This window comes from Nicotiana tomentosiformis, chromosome 2 (genome assembly GCF_000390325.3).
Source record: "Nicotiana tomentosiformis chromosome 2, ASM39032v3, whole genome shotgun sequence".
Lineage (NCBI taxonomy): Eukaryota > Viridiplantae > Streptophyta > Magnoliopsida > Solanales > Solanaceae > Nicotiana > Nicotiana tomentosiformis.
In genome coordinates this window covers 15,194,132-15,215,953 of record NC_090813.1, presented here as the reverse complement: position 1 = coordinate 15,215,953, position 21,822 = coordinate 15,194,132, and the positions used below count along the sequence as shown (strand labels likewise).

The following is a 21,822-nucleotide window of genomic DNA, read 5'->3' as shown; positions in this document are numbered from 1 at the left end:
TCTTCGTTCAAGATTCATCCTTTTAGGACATCCGATAAAATTGAAATGATATAGATAAGATTAGCATGACTTCTGTATAAAAATAACACGCACAAATCGAGAAATGATTCTTCATCCAAGATTCTTTTCTCCTCCAATTTTTTTTTACTTCTCTTTCCACCATTGCAACCTCAGATCTCATGGCCTAAAAACCTCTTTTATGCTATTACGTTACTAAGTGCCTATCGTTTTTTTGGTAACTAACAACTTGTTTGGATGGTTATTATATATCGTTGCATAATATATTGTATTGTACTGTATCATTTGATATATACAATGTTTGGATAAATTGTATTATTTGCCGTCATTTTATGATGTCATGAACCAACAATATGAAAAATAAACTTGCAATATTACAATGAAAAAGTGAGGTACGATGTATAATTATTATATAAAAAGGTATGATAAAGAATGAAATAGAATTATTTAATATTATAGAAAGGCAACAACAACAACAACAACTACCCAGCGAAATCCCACTAGTGGGGTCTGTGGAGGGTAGTGTGTACGCAGAACTTACCTCAAGTCCGAGGGAGTAGAGAGGTTGTTTTCGAAAGACCCTCGGCTCAAGAAAATAAAAGGAGACAATATCAGTATCACCAATAGAAACCATAGGAAAAATAACACCATGGAAATGAGAAAGTAGATGCAAAACAAATGCGATAGACAATACATAGACCCGACACTATAGTAAACAAAGGAGTAGTAAGACACAACATTGCCACTAGATGACATCGACAAAAATCCTACAAGACTAGCCTCACAAAGGTACGAAGTAAGGGAGACTCAACTACCTCCTAACCTACAATCTTAATACTCGACCTCAAAAATAATATAGAAGGACAAGAAGGGGGGGGGGGGGGGGGGAAGGTAACGACGCGACCACACCAAATCGGTCGTTACATAAAGTGGCACTTTTCATAGTTACGCAACGACGAATTTAACGATATGATACAATATAATTTAAATAACAATCAAAACAAATATTATATTTAAAGTAACAATATGATGCAATACAATAGATAACAACCATCCAAACAAGCTGTAATAGACCCGGGTTTTATTAAAGATAACAAATGCGAAGGCGGACTGGACCAAAATCTCTACCAAATATACTTACTTAGATACCGATTTGTCAATCAAATTATATATAATTAATCAATGGCATGCTTTGTTCTGTATGCTTATATTTTGCCCAATTAGAATGCGATAGCGAGCTATTGCACATATTGAAGCATCATTTGATGGTAAAAAAACTATGAGCCACAAAACTTGAATACTTTTAGAAATAAAATGCCTGTAAAAATCCTTATCCGTGATGATCGTCATACCGTCATAGTTACATTGCATTAACAGAGGTAAATCTAAAATTTAAATTATTTATGAGTTCAAGTTTAATGTTCTTATAATATTTATTAAAATTTTATTATATATGAGTTCAAATTATTTAAGATTTAGTATTTATTAAAATTTCAAAGATTTTTCGCATATATATTTAGGTCATATATTACATCATCCGCCTCTAAGTACATATGATATGACTTTTTTAGAAAAGAAATAGAAGATTAAGAAGATCACTATGATGCTTGATATCATTATTATTGAATGATTTGAAAGATACAAACAATATGTATGATTAACTAGATAACAAACAAACATCATCAGTTCCTTCCTTTCTAGAACTGTTTTACAGTAAAATTATGAAGGGTGGACCCTCTCTATTACTATTCTTGCCTTGAATGATTCAAGCATATCACAAATGCATAGAAAAAGTAATACAAAATTTAGGCTTGTAACCAGGTTTTTACACCAAACAATAATGAGATTTGAACCATATACTCCTATTTACTTTGGGAATTCCTAGGAGAAAAGGAACAAGTAGTGTTGATAGTGTACTCCAAGAATAGCATATAATGACATTATCATGGTAAAGTCTGTCGTGTCTCACCTTTCACCGTACAAATGGACTCTATAATTAGACATCCAAATTTGTAATTTGATGAATAAAATAGCAAATGCTAAAATTAAATGGTGGGAGTTCAATATTTCCATGCTGAAACGAAATAATAGATAATAAGTAATACTCTAACGTTTAAGTTTTTTTTTTCCTCTTAAGAAAAAGGTGTAAAATAAATTTTTAAAAAGGAAAATGGTTGAAAATCCACATCTTCACAGTAAAATGCTTAGAATCGAATAGATAGATTATTTTTTATCTGTCCAAACTTTGATTGACATAGTTACTCAATATTTGTGCCGGTGAAAAGTAGGAGATACCTCGTGAAATTAATTGAAATGCGTACAAACTGATACAAACACCACGATTATATAAAAAACGAATAGATGCATACTTCAGTTTTAGCAACTATTTTTCAGTGGTAATCACTTTCCATTTTCTTAGTCATTTCATTGATTTTTCGAGAGAGAAAAAGTGAAAAAGTTTGCTTGCTGCTTCTAAGTTCTAACACTTAGAAAGTTGCATGTTTAGATTTTTTTTTTTTCCCTTCTTCTTGAGTACTTGAGCTGTGAGATGCTCACAGGCTTTAATTTGTGATAATCATTGGCATCAGAGGATGTTAAAATTCACACGAAAAAAGAAAAAAGAAAAATTTCATTAATGTCACCGACATTTTTTCTCATTCTTTTTCCTTTTCTAGACTGGAGGAATAAAAGAAAAAGGATAAGGTTTCCTTCTTTTCGTTAATTGTTTTTCCCAAAGAAAACCGTTCCCAATGAACTTTCCTTAAGAAATTTGTTTTTACAGACCAAAAGTAAAAGTATTGTTGTTTTCACCTTTGCCTTTTTTTCCCTCTTCTTTTTTCTTTTTCTTTGTTCAAATTCCATGTTCTTTTACTTTCTTTTTTTGAAATTTGCTTTATTAATGAGAGCATAAATCAGAAAGCCAAGAGACTATAATTATGTTCTTGTAAGATTCTAAATGTAGACATAATCATTTTGTTCGATTAGCATCTGGCTTAGGAATTAAGAAAGACTTTTCCTTTAGGAACTAAGAATAGAGAAAGCGAGTATTCCATCTGAACATTTGTCTTCAATCAAATAGTTTCATATGTAGCCAACTATTATCTAAGATTGTAAATATTTGTCGGAGCTAACAAGGCCATCATTAAACATATCTGAAGGTAGGTAAATCAAAGTGTTGATCACTTTTTGGCAAACAAAGGGTACAAACATGAAGTAAATTTACTAATCTGGAAAGATGTTAAAAGGAAATTGTAACGGTTCAATACATATTGTCCGCTTTAGGCCTAGATTCGCACGGTTTTAAATTGTATCACTAAGGTCTAAAGTTTGTCTACTTATATACCTAGCATCTCCCGGTACTTTGTCGATACGGGATTCACCAGAGGTGTCAAATACACCTTTTCAAAGACGTGGGATTCCCCTTAGAGACGCAGCGTTCTCGCTGAGCTAGGTCCCACCACCTTGTCAAAGATGTGGGGTTCACCTTATACTTATTTGACCGTTGAAAGGTTTACCCATCATCGTTCAAGGTTACACGTAGTGTGTCTCTGATATCATATATGTAACAACTCAACCCACTAGTAATATTATCTGATTTATGGTTAGTACCGCAAGATTTTCAAATGTGTCACTAAGGTCTAAGGTTTGTCTACTTATATACTCAGCACATCTCACTTGTTTTATTGATGCGGATTTCGTGTGGGGTAATATAATAAAGTTTATTCTCCTAGGCGATATAATAAAGTCCTCTAAATTATGAAATATACTAAAGAATTTATTTATCTTTCCCAGTGTACCAAAAAATATATACTCTCCAGCTATGCATTTTGAGTTAATAATAGGGGTAGTAATCTAATTCTTTTGGATTGTTGATTAATAATTCTATATTCTATAGGGACAAGGCTTGAGAGAAAAACAAGAAAGACATGTTATTAGAATCTTTCAAATTTCAATCTCCCACTAAATTTGATCTAGTTTTCAAGCTCTTTATACGTCTATCCGCATAACCCAAGATTAATTCAAGATACTCTTCACCTTATGAATTTATGTAAAGATGATCGATGAATTTTTTTTAAATCTCGCTATATACCTTAAACTCAGCAAATTTCAACTGCATCTTATCTCCACTTAAGGTTAATATTGTAGAATAAATATGATATTTTCACTTTTAATCAAAAAGTCTGGAGTTTGAGTCCTCAGAGTGAAGGAAATTTGGCCCCAATCTCGAGTACCGGGGAAAAAGAATATCTTACCTCACTTTTGTTTCTATTTGTTTTATAAAAACTAACCTCTTTTATTGGCTTTTATTTAAAATGCAAAGGTACTTATTGGATGTCGAAACCCACAAAATAAGATATAGTGTTTTAATCGATTACGTATTGCAAAGGAGGATCAACTTTTTCACTTTGTTAACATCAGATTTTTTTCCAGGAAAACAAAAGGAAAATCTAAAACAGAAATAAGAAATATCAAAAGTGCGAGCACTACTTTTCATGCTTTGTGATTCGTTTTGGGAAAAGAATCACTTTTTCTTACTACTATGATCTTCGTAAACCCAACATTCCTATCTCCAGAAAGCATTACGTGAAAAAGTTGTAGAATATTAGCAACGTGTTATTCCCAAAAATATTAATTAAAATAATCTAAAATGATTTAATTAAAAATGAGAGTTTCGAAAGAAAAAGGTAGTAAAATTTTGTGAGAATCTCTTAACTTTAAGCTGTGCTGTTTTACTCTCTCTCTCTCTGTCTCTCTTTTAGTTTTTCCCTTTTAACTTTAAAATAAGTTTATCGCGCCAAAAGCATAAGCCTCACCACTTTAAATCAAATCTATATCATAAGAATGGAATATGTCAGTTAATACCCGGCTTTATAAAGTTAATATAGTGGCTACTAACAATCACTTCACTTTAAAATAAATTTAAATTAAACTGATGTAGAATACAAAGTAGATACGTAATTCGTTTTGTTCCTCTTTGAGAAGAAAAAGGAAAAAATTATTTTGGCATTATGGCGATGCAAAAAATGGGTTGTGGTCTCTTTTCGCTCTTTGTTTCTTGGGCAGCTTGGTGTTATGTTCTCCGGAAAAAATGATTTTTTAAAAATAACATTAAAAACATAATTTATTACATCACTCAAAAGTTGGGAGAAAATCGAAAGTTGATATTAGCAAGTTTGAATAGTAGCAGCATATTTTACTACTCCATCCGATCCACAATAAGTGACCAATTTACCTTTTTATTTTGGTCCAAAATAAGTGCCCATTTATATAATATAAAAAAATTTAATTTGTTTTACTTATCACACTAACTATGCTGCAATATTTAATTAAGGGTAATTTAATCACGTTAACTATTTTTATCTAGAATTTTGTATTTCTTAATGGGTGTGGCCCAAGATTAAGGCCAGTCACAATAAAAGAAATCATCCCATGGTACGTGGCATATGTTTTTATCAACTTAAGAGATAAGGCAGGAAGAACTAATAAATGAGAGTTTAATTTCCGTTGATCCAAGGAAAAGAAGGCTACAAAAGCTAATTATTCCACCTGTTCAATTTTACTTGTCAACTTTGAATTTTTTATGTCTATTAAGAAATAATAATTATTGTATATATTTTATCATATAATCCCTAATAATGATAGTATTTCAAAAGGTCTTGAAAATAATTTGGGGAATGAGTAGTTAATAAGGGTAAAATAAGAAGAAGAAAAAGTTGTCTTCAATTCCTCTTGATTTAATAAAATGGATAAATAAAAGTGAGAATATATTTTTAGTATAGTGGACAATTAGAAGTGAACGGATGGGGAGTAGTAATTAGCTAGGAAATAAGCTTTAAAATTCTTGGAAGTCAAAAGGATAGTCACTTTCACCAAGTATCATTGGTCCAAAAAATAAAAATATGGAAGTGCACAGCTTCATAGTACGTATTATTTGCTTTTGATCCAACAAATTTCACAAATTTATTCTTTGATTTATGCATCAAGTCCAAACTTACATCGTATCATGTGAATTTGTGAAAAGAAATGGACTATCTATGGAAAATAGAAGACAGACGGCGATTCATGATATTCGAAAAAATTTATATGCATCTGCTCATTGCTGGCGGAGCGTAATACCGGAGAAAAAGAAGTGACTACCTTAGCGATCTATTTAACTGATTAACTGTGAATTACGTGGAATTTGATTCTCTTTTTTTTTGGGCTGAAAAAAGAAGGTATAGCTCTCCTAAAGAAGAATGAAAGTTCCGCTCGCATTTGAAGGGTAGCTCCTGCTTCGGAGCTTCAACCCCACATCTTATATATTGGACTGTTATAACATTTTACTTTCCCTTTACGATTTACGATTTGTCTAAAATGTTATATGCATCTAATTTTCTTTGGAAACCTGTCAATCTAAAAGTCGGCGAGTTGATCTCATTTTTATTAACTCGTCCTCCATCATAGACGTCACACGAACACTTAAAAAAAAAAAAGAAGGAAAAAATTGGTCGGCATAAACTATAGATATAAACACATCTATCAGATTATTGAGATGTGAAAGAGGTTATAAGTAATCTAGATTAATGTCCATCAAAAGGAACACAAGCAAGGGTGGACGTAGGCTTTCAACTGAATTCATAACTTTCGATATGGAGTATAAATTTTTATGTAAATATTTACTAAAATTTCAATAAATATTAGATTTGAACTCATAATTTTAACAGTATAGTGAGTTCAGTATTAAAAATCTTAAAAACTGAACCTATTAAATTTAAATAGTGAATTCTCATCCGAACACAAGTCACAAGGAAAGAAGGGAAGCAAAGTGAGATTCTCCACCATGCATGAAACTATTAATGACTGAAATTCTTTAAAGTATTAATGCAGAAAGTGGACAGCCCTTTTAACACCAAAAAAGTTGTTAGCTTTTCTCACCCCTTTCAGATTGATTTTTAAACTTTTCTTATCTCAGAGTACTTTTCATTTATGCACCTTTTTTCGTACCTTTTAAGTGCATCATCTTTTCCAAGTACTTTTTCATCATCTTGTCATATTAATAATATAACTAAAAGATAATATGATAATGATATTTATTATGTAACGTATATAATATTGTAAAGATATATATGAACCTGAAGAACACTTTCTTCCTCTCTTCATGTATAAGGAATTTTTGTGTAAGAAAGTCAGCACATGAGAATTTCAGATATCTCTGCTTTAAAACCTAATGGAATTAAGACACACTGAAAGCATAAATAGGCAGAATTATCTTGGCTTAGAAAAATCTTTCCGTTATTTCTTTACAGAGAATCTGTGACCGAATTTTCAAAAACTATTGTAGCTTTTTTGAGTTAGGTAATTATCCATTTCATTATTTTAACTTCTCACTGAGTGATAGGTACCCGTGTGTCACTACTGGAAAATGGCAAAAGATAGGTAATCTGTTGCCATAGATTTATTGGAACGGTTTAGCAGCCGTTCCACCAGCCCGCATGCCAATAGATCTAGAGCAATGGTTCTTGCAACGGTTGGCCAAACCGTTGCTATAAGTCCAGCTATCGCAGTGTTTTTTCCTCTGTCTGAAACAACGAGTATTCTTTTCAATTGCAACTGATGAAAACCGTTACCATAGAGTTTAATGCAAAGATTGAAAATTGTTATCATATTATTTACTACAACAGTTGGAAACCGTTACCATATAATATACTGCAACGGTTATATAAGATAGTGCAACGTTTATTTACTGATATACTAACGGTTTCATTACGCTACTGTAACGATTTTATTTCTATTGCATCGGTTTGAATTACCTATTGCATCGGTTTGTCGCACATCTTGAAACGGTTTGCAAGACTTATTGGGGGACAGTTTAGATTGTCTGTGGCAACGACATTTGTGCTTATTGCAACGATGTAAATATTTGTAATAACCTGGAATTTATATAAATAAAAAAATAAAATACTTCATAATCTATATTGTTCGATAAGCTAATAATATCCATAAAAGCAAAATGTTGTAACCCAATCACATAAGTTTTACAGTTCAACACTACAAGAGTTAGAGTAAGTTTCAAATGTTGATACCAAAAGATTCCTAGAACATCGACAACAATTCAATATTTTTCTTAAGTAAGGTCTAGATCTTCACTATCTCTGTCTTCTCTTTCTTAATTTGTTCTACCTACAAAAGAGGATAAATAAAGTCATTACCCTTCAAGGGTTGATTTACCATTATAAGAATGTGTATGGTCCATGAAAAATGCATAAAGCATTAGGTTTCCAAGTGAAAGAAACATGATGCTTTGACTTTTTGTCTATTTCCAATAAAGTCCCAAGCAAACTGTCTGTAATGACCCGGTCGGTCGTTTTGAGTGTATTAGCCTCGATCCCCTATTTACTACTTTTCCCATACTTTTTTCTGCTTGTGTGACTTGCCAGGAGGTTGTTGTTGTAGTTTCAGAGTGAATTGGGATACTTAGTCCCTAAACGGAAGTTTAAGTCATAGGATTTTGATCGTAGTTGGAACTGTATGAAGACGACTCTGGAATGGAGTTTCATCGGTTCTGTTAGCTCCGTTGGGTGACTTTGGACTTAGGAGCATATCCGGAATATGAATTAGAGGTCTGTAGCTAAATTAGGATTGAAATGGCGAGAGTTGAATTTTTGAAAAGTTTGATCGGTAGTGGACTTTTTGATATCGGGGTCGGATTCCACTTCCGGAATTTGTAGTGGGTTTGTAATATCGAATATGACTTGTGTGTAAAATTTGAGGTCAATCAGACGTGGTTTAATAGGTTTCGGCATCGGTTGTGGAAGTTTAGAACTTTGAAGTTCTTTAGGCTTGAATCGAGGGGTAATTCGTATTTTTAGCATTGTTTGATATGATTTAAAGGCTTGACTAAGTTCGTATGGTGTTTTAGGACTTGTTGGTTGTCACGACCCAAAATCCCACCTCATGCGTCCTGATGGCACCTAGTCTCTAAGACTAGGTAAGCCGATTTCAATTACATTTTGAAGCCATTTTATTTTAATTAAATAAGTAATCAAAACTAACAGCGGAACAAATATGAATATACAACCTCCCAAGACTGGTAATACTAAGTCACGAACTCTAACTGAATACATGGAATGATCACGGGGACCGAATATACAATACTGTTTGATTATAATTTAACAGTACAATGAAATGAAAATACTCCAAGGGACTGCGACGACCAAGCAACTCTACCTTGAATCTTTACGATCCCGCTTTAATTCTGTTCAAGTCCGATATCTCCAATACCTATCTCTGCACAAAAATGTACAGAAGTACAGTATGAGTACACCAAGGTCGGTACCCAGTAAGTATCAAGACTAACCTTAGTGGAGTAGAAATGAGGTACAGTCAAGACACTCACCAGTCTAATAGCCTGTGTAACATAATATACAAAATAATAGGAAATAAGTAACAATAAGGGAAACCTAAAACAACCAGTGATATGCACAGCAAGCCAACAAGAATACCATTAATAAATATAATTACACCCAATTAAATCAAGTCCTTCAAATAAGTGTCTTTCACATATAATTCTTCCAAATAACTCTCTTTCAAATATAATTTTCTCAAATAATTATCTATCAAATATAATTCTTTCATATAATACTTTCTAAATAAGAATCCTTCCAAATAAATATTTTGAATATAATTCTTTCAATTAAAAAGTCACTATGTGACACCTCATTTCATAATCATAAAAATACGGGTCTCAGCCCATTTTCATATTTTTTGTAAATAAGGGTCTCAACCCATTTTTCATATTTCTACAGCACCTCGTGCCCATAATTAAATCATCATATTTTTCTGGCACCTCGTTCCCTCATTTTATATCATAACTGCACGAACAATTCACGTGCCAAATATCATTATCAATGCATATAAGATCCACACGATCAATTTGTTTCTGATAAAGTAAGTTTAAATTTTTTAAATCATGTAAGAAAATCTAAAAAGAAATGAATTTATTTTAGAAATCATTTGGATGAATAAAATAACATTTCAATTAAAATGAAGCACCCGATAGTTGCTGATTTGGATGTAAAACTTATAAGGACTAAAGCACACAATAATTTCTTTTATTCAAAAATACTTAACCTTGAAACTAATAAAGACTAGAACCACAAATCCTCAGAGTCTCGTACAAGAGCCAAAGACAACACATTAAAACAAGAAAAACAAACACATAATAGAATCAAATATTACATCATAGAAGAACACAACAATTTACCTATCACGGAAATAAAAAAATAACCAAAGACAAGTGCAACCACAAAGAATGTCAACAAAGGCAATCTCGAGATACCGTCTCGTAGTCCCAAAAGTAAATATGCAACAACAACAATGCCCCCAGGCCATCACAAGTCATCACAATTCAATCCCCGACATAGCCCACCTTGTCTCGCCACGTGTGCAATAGTAAAGTGAATGTCTACCTTGTCTCGCCACACGCGCACAATAATATTCCCACCTTATCTCGCCACATGCTCAAATCACTCCCCTCCCATATATATATATATATATATATATATATATATATAACGTGCCCTCATTTTATAATAGAGTTTGCACGGCAGAAAACCTCATGCAAATACCCGAACATAACTCCCACAATATAACGTGCCAAAATCACATCTCACAAACTGTACCTCAAGTGCTCAGATATTACAACATATCATAGATTGCACATCAAATTCTCAATTATTACAACTTATCACAAATTGCACATCAAGTGCTCAAACATTACAACTTACCATAAAAATCAACAATGCCTTATTTTTCACAATAAGGAGCCCATGGCTCGACCATAATGTGTACAAATTCTTAACAAAATATCCGGAAGTGAACAACTCAACAAAATAATATTTCACATAAAAATCAAGGTGGCAATCACACCAAAGCATCATGCAAAAATAATTTCAACAAACAAGGATCTAGGCATGACAAATAGAGGATTTAATAAGTACCAATAATTTCTAATTTAATACATAAGGGCGTCTAAGGATTTTTAACTAATAAAATTTGCACATATAAACCAAGTACGTACTCGTCACATCGCGTACATGGTTTTCAATTACATAAATTGCACATAAGACTCAATACCTAAGGGAAAATTCCCCCACTCGAGGTTAGGCAAGATACTTACCTTTTTTGACGTTAGGTCGATATTCCAAAATAGCCTTCTTACTTGAATTGACCTTCGGATAGCTCAAATCTATCGAAATTAATTGCATAACTTCATTAAAATTCTTCGAAAATAATTCCGAATAATAATACGTCGACTTAAAATTTTCTTCCAAAAAGTCAACAAAAGTCAACGCGAGGATCTCCCCGTGGAACCCAACATAATTTAATGAAATCCGAACACACATTTCGATACGAGTTCAACCATACTAATTTTATCGAATTCCAATAACAGCTCAACCTCCAAATCTTAAATTTTCGTTTTTGGAAGATTTTGTAAAAATCTTGATTTCTTCAATTTAAATCTGAATTAAACTAAGAATATAATCATAAATTTATGAAATATAATCATTTTAGGATATAGAACACTTACCTCAACCAAGCTTGTGAAGAATCCCTCCAGAATCGCCCAAATTCGAGCTCAAAAACTCCCAAAACGAAAATGGCGAAATGACCATTTTTGGTCCTTAACATTCTGCCCAGTTTGTGCACCTGCGAGGGGACCTTTCACATCTGTGCTTTCGTAGAAGCGACATCAATGCCACAGAAGCGGACGACGAAAATGCTGGGCATCGCATCTGCGATCCATGTTTCGCAGGTGCGATCGTGCACCTGCGCTCCCCTTTTCGCAGTAGCGACGCAACTTGACTGCCCCATACATTACAGAAGAGACGTTCAACCTCGCAGAAGCGGCTCCGCATCTGCGATCAAATCTCCGCAGATGCAGATTCACCAGAACACTGCCTAACACCAGCTTTTGCCCAATTGTTCCGATTGATCTAAAGCTCCTCTGAAACTTACCCGAGTCCTTTGGGACCTCAACCAAAAATACCTAACACATCCTGAAACACAAAACGAACATAGTCGAGGCTTTAGACCACGTCAAACAATGCCGAAATTACGAATCGCGCATTGAATCAAAATTTGAGTTTTCAAATCTTCCAACTTCTATATTTTATGCCAAAATATATCAAATCAATCCGGAATGACTTCAAATTTTCCACACAAATCATAATTGATGAAATGGAGCTGTTCTCATTTACGGAATCGAAATTCGACCTCGTTATCAAAAATTTACCCTTCGATCGGACTTTCCAAAATCTTCTATTTTCCAACTTTTGCGAAATGCATCGAATTGTCCTACGGACTTCCAAATCCGAATCCGGACATACGTCGAAGTCCGAAATCACTATACGAAGTTACTGACATCATCAAAATTATATTCTGAGGTCGTTTATTTAAAAGCCAATTCTCCGGTCAACTCTTTCCGTTTTAAGCTTATAAATAAGAATTGTTCTTTTAATTAAATTTTGAATCTTCCGAAAATCAAACTCGACCACACCCGCAGGTCATAATACATATTGCGAAGCTGCTCGAGACTTTAAGTCACTGAACAAGGCATAAATTCTTAAAACGACAAGTCAGGTCGTTACATTGGTATATTTGGTTGAGGTCCCGGGGGACTCGGGTGTGTTTTAGATGCTTAACGGATTGAATTTGGACTTAGGCAAATGGCTGAAGCTTCTGGTTTCTGGTATTTTCACACCTACGGTGGGGAAACCGCATGTACGGGATCGCACATGTGGAGTGAAGTGCACTGGTGCGGAAGTCAAGTCACAGGAACGGGCTTGCAGGTGCGGCCCAAAGCTCGCAGATGCGGTGCCATCTATTTAAGCTATTTTCGCACCTGCGATGAGTTTTCCGCAGGTGCGGTTGAAGGCTGCAAAAGCGAGTTTGTTGGGCAAAAAATAGGATTTCGAGGGTTGATTTTCCATTTCGATTTTGGGACTTTGAGAGCTCAGATTGGGCGATTCTTTGAAGAATTTTCAGAGAAAACTTTTTGGTAACGATTCTTAATTTATTTATGGTTATATTCCACTAATCTATGGTTGATTTCATCATTTAAATTTGGATTTGGGTTGAAATTTTGGGGAAAAGGGGAAGAAGTTCTTCAACTAAGATTTTGGGATTTTTATTGAGATTTTGACATCGGATTTGGATAATTTTGGTACTACTGAACTCGTGAGGGAATGGGTGTTCATATTTTGTGACTTTTACCCGGTTCCCAGGCGTGGGTCAGGGAAGACTTTTTGGGGCGATTTTCTAATTTCTTGCTTTAACTTTGATTTTATTAATTAGATTAATTTCTTATAGTTGTATTTATGGTATGTAATTTATTTTGGCTAGATTTGAGCCATTCATAGTCGGATATTCGTGAAAAAGGTATTGTTACCGATTGATTGAGTTTGGTTCGAGGTAAGTAGCTTGCCTAACCTTGTGTGGGGGAAAATCCCCTTAGGATTTGGTACTGTTGTGATATGTGAGCACTGTGTACGCGAGGTGACGAGTACACAAACTATTCGTTGTAAAACCCGATTTATTTTACTAAGTAGCAACCTGTTTTTCCTTAAATTTGAGTTATACCGTTTAAATGACTATTAGTCAATTTTCATTCTTAATTGAGTTATTCCAATATGTATAGTTATCTTGTTTAGTCTAATTTCACATGTCTACGTGCTTTAACTGCTCATTTGAACTATGTGAAGCATGCCTAGTTGATTTCCTGCTTTTTCCTTGTTCTTTATCAGTATAACTGTAGAAATCTTGTTGTTAACTGTTGTATTTATCAGTTGAGTTGTGTGTTTACTTTTGAGATTACGAGGCGGTTCCTCGGGAGTTCTCCCTGCACATTTGCTTTTGAGACTACGAGGAGGTTCCTTGGGAGTTCTCCCTGCATATTTACTTTTGAGACTACGAGGCGGTTCCTCGGGAGTTCTCCCTGCGTATTTACTTTTGAGACTACGAGGAAGTACCTCGGGATTTCTCCCTGTATATTTACTTTTGAGACTACGAGGCGGTACCTCGGGAGTGCTCCCTGTATATTCATTGTGGGACTACGAGATAGTATCTTGGGAGATCCCCTGCGGTTTACCCCTGTGTGTTGTACTGCTGCCTTGATGTGTTTCCTTTTGTTAAATTCTAGTCTCTTATTATATTGTATATTATCCTGCCTTATTTATTATTTACTAGCGGGCCTTGACCTGACCTCGTCACTACTCAATCGAGGTTAGGCTTGGCACTTACTGGGTACCGTTGTGGTGTACTCATGCTACTATTCTTCATATATTTTGTGTGCAGATCCAGGTACTTCTTATCAGCCCCGCAATTAGCTGAGAGTGCTTGCTACTGTACGAAGACTTCAAGGTGCATCTGTTGCATCCGCAGACCTCAAAGTCCCCCTCTATTCTCTCCTATGTCATTTACCTTCAGTACTTCTTTTATTAGAGTCTGGTGTATGGAGATACTAGTTTCCTTATATAGCTTGTGACTTATGATGTTTCGGGTTTTGGGAAACTATGTACGTCTAGTGTTTTGGTTATTGTATATGCCGAGAGACATTATTATTGGTTATTTAGTATCTAATGCAGTTAGCTGTTTAGTTTTGCTTACATTATTGATATTTTCGCAATCTGTTAGGCTTACCTAGTCGTAGAGACCAGGTGCCATCACGACATGTCTCGGAGGGATGTTTGGGTCGTGACAAGGTGGTGTCAGACCTCTAGGTTCATAGGTGTCGTGAGTCACAAGACATTTTATTAGAGTCTCGCGGATCGGTACAGAGACGTCTGTACTTATCTTCGGGAGGCTATGGAACTGTTAGGAAAATTTTCCCTTCTGTTATTCCTCGCATGCGAAATTGTTGACATAAAGAAATTCTAAACTTTTGTATTCCATTCTTTCTCACAGATAGTGAGGACCCGTACCGGAGGATCTGATAACCAGGAACCCATGCCCTCTACTAGAGCCATCAAAGGCATGGGCCGGTGTAAAGGCAGAGGACGCCCACGCGGTGCAACCAAAGCACCCGCACAAGCTGCCATAGAGGAGCCCCCAGTAGCTCCAGTTGGAGGGCAGACACCTGAGGTACATGTTGCTGCACCAGCTCTCCAGGAGACTTTAGACCAGTTTCTGAGCATGTTCAGCACCTTAGCTCAGGCTGGATTGATTCCCTTGCTCCTTCCACATCTCAGACCAGGGGAGGAGCACAGACTCCCATCGCCGGTACCCTAGTGCAGCGAGTTCAGGTAGACCAAGATCCAGAGACCATACCGGTGCAGCCGGTAGCTCCAGCTCAGCCCGAGGTTAGGGCAGTAGTTTCTGAGGCAGAGCATCTCAGACTTGAGAGGTACAAGAAGTACCACCCTCCTACTTTCAGTGGATTGGCGTCAGAGGATGTCCAGGGTTTTCTGGAGGATTGTAACCATATTCTTCGTACTATGAGTGTAGCAAAGTTGAGTGGGATTTCTTTTACTACATTCCAGCTTAGAGGAATAGCCTATTAGTAGTGGCGTGCTTATGAGTTGGGCAGTCCAGCTGAGGCAGCTTTACTTACATGGATTCATTTCTCGGACATATTTTTGAGAGAAAATTTCCCTCAAAGCCTCAGGGACGCATGGCGCGCGGAGTTTGAGCAGTTGTGCTAGGGTGCTATGACTGTATCAGAGTATGCAGTTCGCTTCAGTGATTTGCCCCGACATGCACCGACCTTGGTTGCCACAGTTCGAGAGAGGGTTCGTTGGTTTATTGAGGGACTCCACCCTAGTATCAGGGTTAGCATGGCCCGGGAGTTGGAGATGGATATTTCTTACCATCAGGTTGTGAGTATTGCTAGGAGATTGGAGGATATGCTTGCTCGGGAGAGAGAGAGAGAGGAAAGGGAGGCAAAGAGGTCTCGAGAGTCTGGCACTTATAGTGGTACTCGTGCCCCAGCAACAGGGCTATAGAAGTTGCCCCAGTCATTCAGCTCTTCCAGCTGCCAGTGGTATTCTGGTTCCTTCAAGGCCCCGGGAACCTTATTATGCACCGCCAGTATCTAGTGCACCTCCTGCACAGGGTTCTTTTAGCGGTCAGTTTAGCAGACCTGGCCCGAGCCAGTCACATCAGCCACACTCTCCGAGATCTTGTTTTGAGTATGGCGACACTCTTCATATGGTGAGGGATTGCCCCAGACTTAGGAGGGGTGCACCTCCACAGACTTCACATCCACTGCGTGCTCCACCAGGTCCTTAGGCTATGATTCCAGCACCAGCTACCGCCCCACCTGCTCAGCCAACTCGAGGTGGAGGTCAGGGAGATCGAGGTTGCCTTAGAGGGGGAGGCCAGGCCAGATATTATGCTCTTCCGACTTGTACAGAGGCAGTTGATTCCGACTCTATCATTATAGGTATTGTTCCGGTCTGTCACAGAGATGCGTTGGAATTATTTGACCCAGGCTCAATATATTCGTATGTGTCCTCTTATTTTGCCCCGTATTTGGGCGTATCTCAGGGTTCTTTGAGTTCCATTGTTTATGTTTCTACTCCTGTGGGAGATTCTCTTATTGTGGACCGCGTGTACCGGTCACATTTGATTGCTCTTAGTGGTTTTGAGACCAGAGCCGATTTATTATTGCTCAATATGGTAGACTTTGATGTTATCTTAGGCATGGGCTGGTTGTCTCCCCATTATGCTATTCTTGATTGTCACGCTAAGACTGTGACACTGGCTGTGCTCGGATTTCTGCGATTAGAGTGTAGTGGTACCTTAGAGTATACTCCCAGCAGAGTTATTACATTTCTTAAAGCTCAATGAATGGTTTAGAAGGGGTATGACGCGTATCTAGCTTATGTGAGAGATGCTGGTATTGATACCCCTACAGTTGAGTCAGTTCCAGTAGTGAGGGACTTTCCAGATGTGTTTCCAGCTGATCTTCCGGGTATGCCGCCCGACAGAGATATTGATTTTGGCATTGATTTGTTGTTGGGCACTCAACCCATTTCTATTCCTCCGTATCGTATGGCTCCTCCTGAATTGAAGGATTTGAATGAGCAGTTATAGGAGTTTTTTGATAAGGGCTTCATTTGGCCCAGTGTGTCACCTTGGGGAGCTCCTGTCTTGTTTATGAAGAAGAAGGATGGTTCTATGCGTATGTGCATTGATTATCACCAGCTGAACAAAGTTACAGTGAAGAACAGGTATCCATTGCCTCATATTGATGATTTATTTGATCAATTACAGGGTCCCAGAGTGTTTTCCAAGATTGACTTACGTTCAGGCTATCATCAGTTGAAGATTCGGGAGCTAGATATCCCGAAGATTGCTTTCAGGACTCGGTATGGTCACTACGAGTTCCTTGTGATGTCATTTGAGCTGACTAATGACCCAACAACTTTTATGCACTTGATGCATAGTGTGTTCCGGCCCTATCTTGACTCCTCCATTGTGTTTATTGACGACATTCTGGTGTACTCCCGGACTCGGGAGGATCATGAGCAGCACCTGATAACTGTGCTTTAGACTCTGAGAAAAAAGAGGTTATATGCAAATGTCATGCCCCGAACCCGGGGGGCGAGACTGGGACCGGGTGCCTCACCTATCCTTGCGTATCTACTTGCGACTAAGGGACTCTGAACATATAATTTCATATTTTTTCCATGGGCCACATTGCAAGACAATTGCGAATTCTGATTAAACATCAATATAAAGCTGGGCCGACAAGGCCGTCATAACTACTACGGCAGGCAAACCAACAAAATATACATAAAGGCCTACAAGCCCAACGTACTACACTAACTGACATGATATGTCTACAAGCCTCTACTGATGGATATACTGTGATCGGAACAGGGCCCCAACCTACTCATAATATATATATATATATATATATATATATATATATATATATATATATATATATACATAAGATGTACATAAAGCTTTAGACCTGGTAACTTCGAAGGGCATGGAGCTTACCGGTCAAGCTAAACTCGGGCAACACCTAATGAGGAGGTCTACCCGTATGTCTGTCTGAACCTGCACGCATGAAATGCAGCGCCTATAGAAAAAGGGACGTCAGTACAAAATAATATATCGACTATGTAAGGCAATATACTGAAAGTTGAAACTAAACTGATAATATAATAACTGAAAGTAACTGGAGTCAAGGATAATCTGAAGATATGCTTACCTGCTGATACTGACTCAACTCTCTCAATATAGTAAGTAAAATAGTTGCCCGGCCTTATAAGGCTCGATATATATATACAACTGCTCAGCCATAGTAGGCTCGCTCATAGGCGCTCGGCCACTCTAGGCTCTGTATCTCGGCTAACTGGGCTTGCTCATAGGCGCTCGGCCACAGTAGGCTCGGTATATAACTTACCATCTGATCAGAGTTTTCCCAATAGGGGCCTGCCCATCGATTATAGCTCGATGGTAATGAAAATACTGTAATACTATATATATAGGCTCTCTGATCTCCTGACTGGAAGAAGACATACTCAATTAAGTATGAAGTCCCGATAAGGAGAATACTGTAATTTATGAGACTAGGATAATGTATATAAATTCGGGAGTATGAACTTCTCTTTATGCCTCGTTATTAAACATATGTAATTATGAGATCGTGCCAAAATGAACGAAGGGCTTAGCCTTAACATACCTGAGCTGACTCTCTTGACAATCCCTCTAACATACGTCAATTATGACAACACGTAACGGCGGATTGAAGTAGGGAGAAATCCGTATGATATTCTTGAAAAAGATTGTACCGTACTCCCTTAGAATCAAAATCACATGTTGCGATAACATAATATTCCAATCTTGTAACTGTTGCTATCTTTTATAATGCAACATGTACGACTCTGACTTTGTAAGTGCGCCTATGCGACTCTTCTCTCCTTTTTCCTCCAGCTTTTAGCCAATCCCTTGGCCTCATTTTGTGAACATATACAGACCTTAATAAGATGTCCCTATGTGAATCTATAAGTATAATGAAGTTCTTCGCTCGGTACTTTGTCGAACTTACGAATATTGCTATATCTTATTTCATTGGCCTGGTTATCTATCCGCATGACTTTACTGCATCTAAGTAGGTCATAATATACCATAACTTTTACTTCGATTTATCGTTACTGAGGTCTGCTACCAAACTCTAGCTTACGTTCGTTGTTCGTCCCATATGTATAAATCTATGTCCTTTAATGCTTCCTCACGACTGTTCATATTAAGAATGATGACCTAATCTCACCTCATACTTTGTGACTTTTTGTCCATCCATTGTTGATTCACCTTAATGTTGATCTATCATCTACCATCGCTAACTTGATCTCTTATGTAACACTGCCTCTAGGGCTCACGTGATTGATCCACCTAGGGGCGATACTATATTTTCATAATCAAATTTTATAGCATCCCAATATGACTCACCTTATAGGGGTATTTTAATCCCGTATAATTCATGAAATCCTCTTCAAGTCATTACTCAATCGAAGGCCCAACATCATCGTTTATCTATCACAATCACACTCTCACTTTATACCAGGGCAGCATTCCATTTACCATTCTGGGTTACTCTACCCCAAGCCGAATCCTGATATCCTTCCTTCTCTTATACTACCTCTATTAGTCACCATAGGGCAGAACTAAGAAGGGTGTGGCTAATTGTACATACCTCTGTTACTGTTGAAGGTAACTCAAAATGCTTATATTTCTCTGCTTGAATTGTAAATACTGTTAATCTTCATTAACTGGGTACCTCGTACCCTTCTTCACCTTGCTTCTTTTACTTGCTGAAACTTGTGTTTACCTTCTGATTCTCTTATTCCTTTTTACTGTAAGAGTGGATAGACATTCTTGCCTTAGGGATCCTTATCAAGAAGCTTACACATCTTAGTACACACATGGTCTATTGAAGACCTTACATTTACTCATCAAAAGCATTAGGAAAAATCGAGTTTCTCTGACTCAACTCTTCCACAGCCACATTTAATCTCTTACCAACTGTGCTTTTGGATGTAGGTATCATTGTATTATGAATAAAATAAAATTTAGGAATGTGAATTCTTACAAGTGAGCTCTACCACACGATCTAGAGTAAGAAGAAAAAGTGATAGTCCTAAATGCCCTGCAGCCCCCTGCTTATAAGTGTGGTGCACGACACAACTATAAACAAGACTCTACTAAACACGGCTTGTAGACTCCCTAGGACAGAACTGCTCTAATACCACTTTTGTCACGCCCCGAACCTGGGGGGCGAGACCGGCACTCGGTGCCTCATCTAATCTTGCGTACCAACTTGCGACTAAGGGACTATGAACATATAATTTCATACTTTGGCCATGGGTCACATTGCAAGACAATTGCGAATGCTGACTAAACATCAATATAAAGCTAGACCGACAAAGCTATCATAACTACTACGACTGGAAAACTAACAAAATATACATAAAAGGCCTACAAGGCCAACATACTGCATTAACTAATAAGATATGTCTACAAGCCTCTACTGATGGATATACTGTGATCGGAACAGGGTCCCAAACTACTCATAACATATATACATATATATATACAAGATGTATATAAAGCTCTAGACCCGGCAACTCCGAAGGGCATGAAGCTTACCGATCAAGCTGAACTCGGGCAACACCTAATGAGGAGGTCTACCCGTCTGTCTGTCTGAACCTGCACGCATAAAATGCAGCGCCCCCAGAAAAGGGACGTCAGTACAAAATAATGTACCTAGTATGTAAGGCAATATACTGAAAGTTAAAACTGAACTGATAATATAATAACTGAAAGTAATTGGGAGTTAAAGAGAATATGAAGATATGCTTACCTGCTGATACCGACTCAACTCTCTCAATATAGTAAGTAAAAGAACTGCCCGGCCCTATAAGGCTCGGTATATATACAACTGCTCAGCCATAGTAGGCTTGCTCATAGGTGCTCGGCCACACTAGGCTCTGTATCTCGCCCAACTAGGCTCGCTCATAGGCGCCGGGCCACAGTAGGCTCGGTTTATAACTTACCATCTGATTAGAGGTTGCCCAATAGGGGTCTGCCCATCGATTATAGCTCGACGCTAATAAAAATACTGTAATAATATATATATATATATATATATATATATATATATATATATATATATATATATATATATATATATATATATATATATATATAGGCTCTTTACTCTCCTGACTGGAAGAAGACAATAATCAATTAAATATGAAGTCCCGATAAGGAGAATACTGTAATTTATGAGACGAGGATAATGTATATAAATTCGGGACTATGAACTTCTCTTTATGCCTCGTTATCAAACATATGTAATTACAAGATCATGCCAAAATGATGGAAGGGCTTAGCCTTAACATACCCGAGCCGAATCTCTTGACAATCCCTCTAACACGCGTCAATTGTGACAATACGTAATGGCAGATCGAAGTAGGGAGAAATCCGTATGATATTCTTGAGAAAGATTGTACCGTACTCCCTTAGAATCAAAATCATACATTGCGATAACATTAGGTAGACTTCGCATGAAATATTTGAATCAATTTCGTTATTATTGCAACATTAGCTTTGCTGAAGCTTCTTACATTGCTATGAATATTGTGAAGAATCGTATGAATTTTTTTGTGGCTCTCATCTGTCACTTTGCAAACATAGTATCTCCCTTTTATGAATTGAATTAGGGAGGCCTTTTATTAATGTGGTTGTGGGGCCTACTTTAAAGATGACTTGGCCATAAACTTTCTTAATGTGCCACCTTATATTATGGAC

General features: G+C 36.9%; 1 pseudogene; it reads left to right on the top strand.

Annotated features, from left to right (window-relative positions):
• The first annotated feature begins 16 nt into the window (after positions 1–16).
• Positions 17–126, top strand: LOC117280228 (U6 spliceosomal RNA; annotated as a pseudogene).
• Positions 127–21,822: the final 21,696 nt, after the last annotated feature.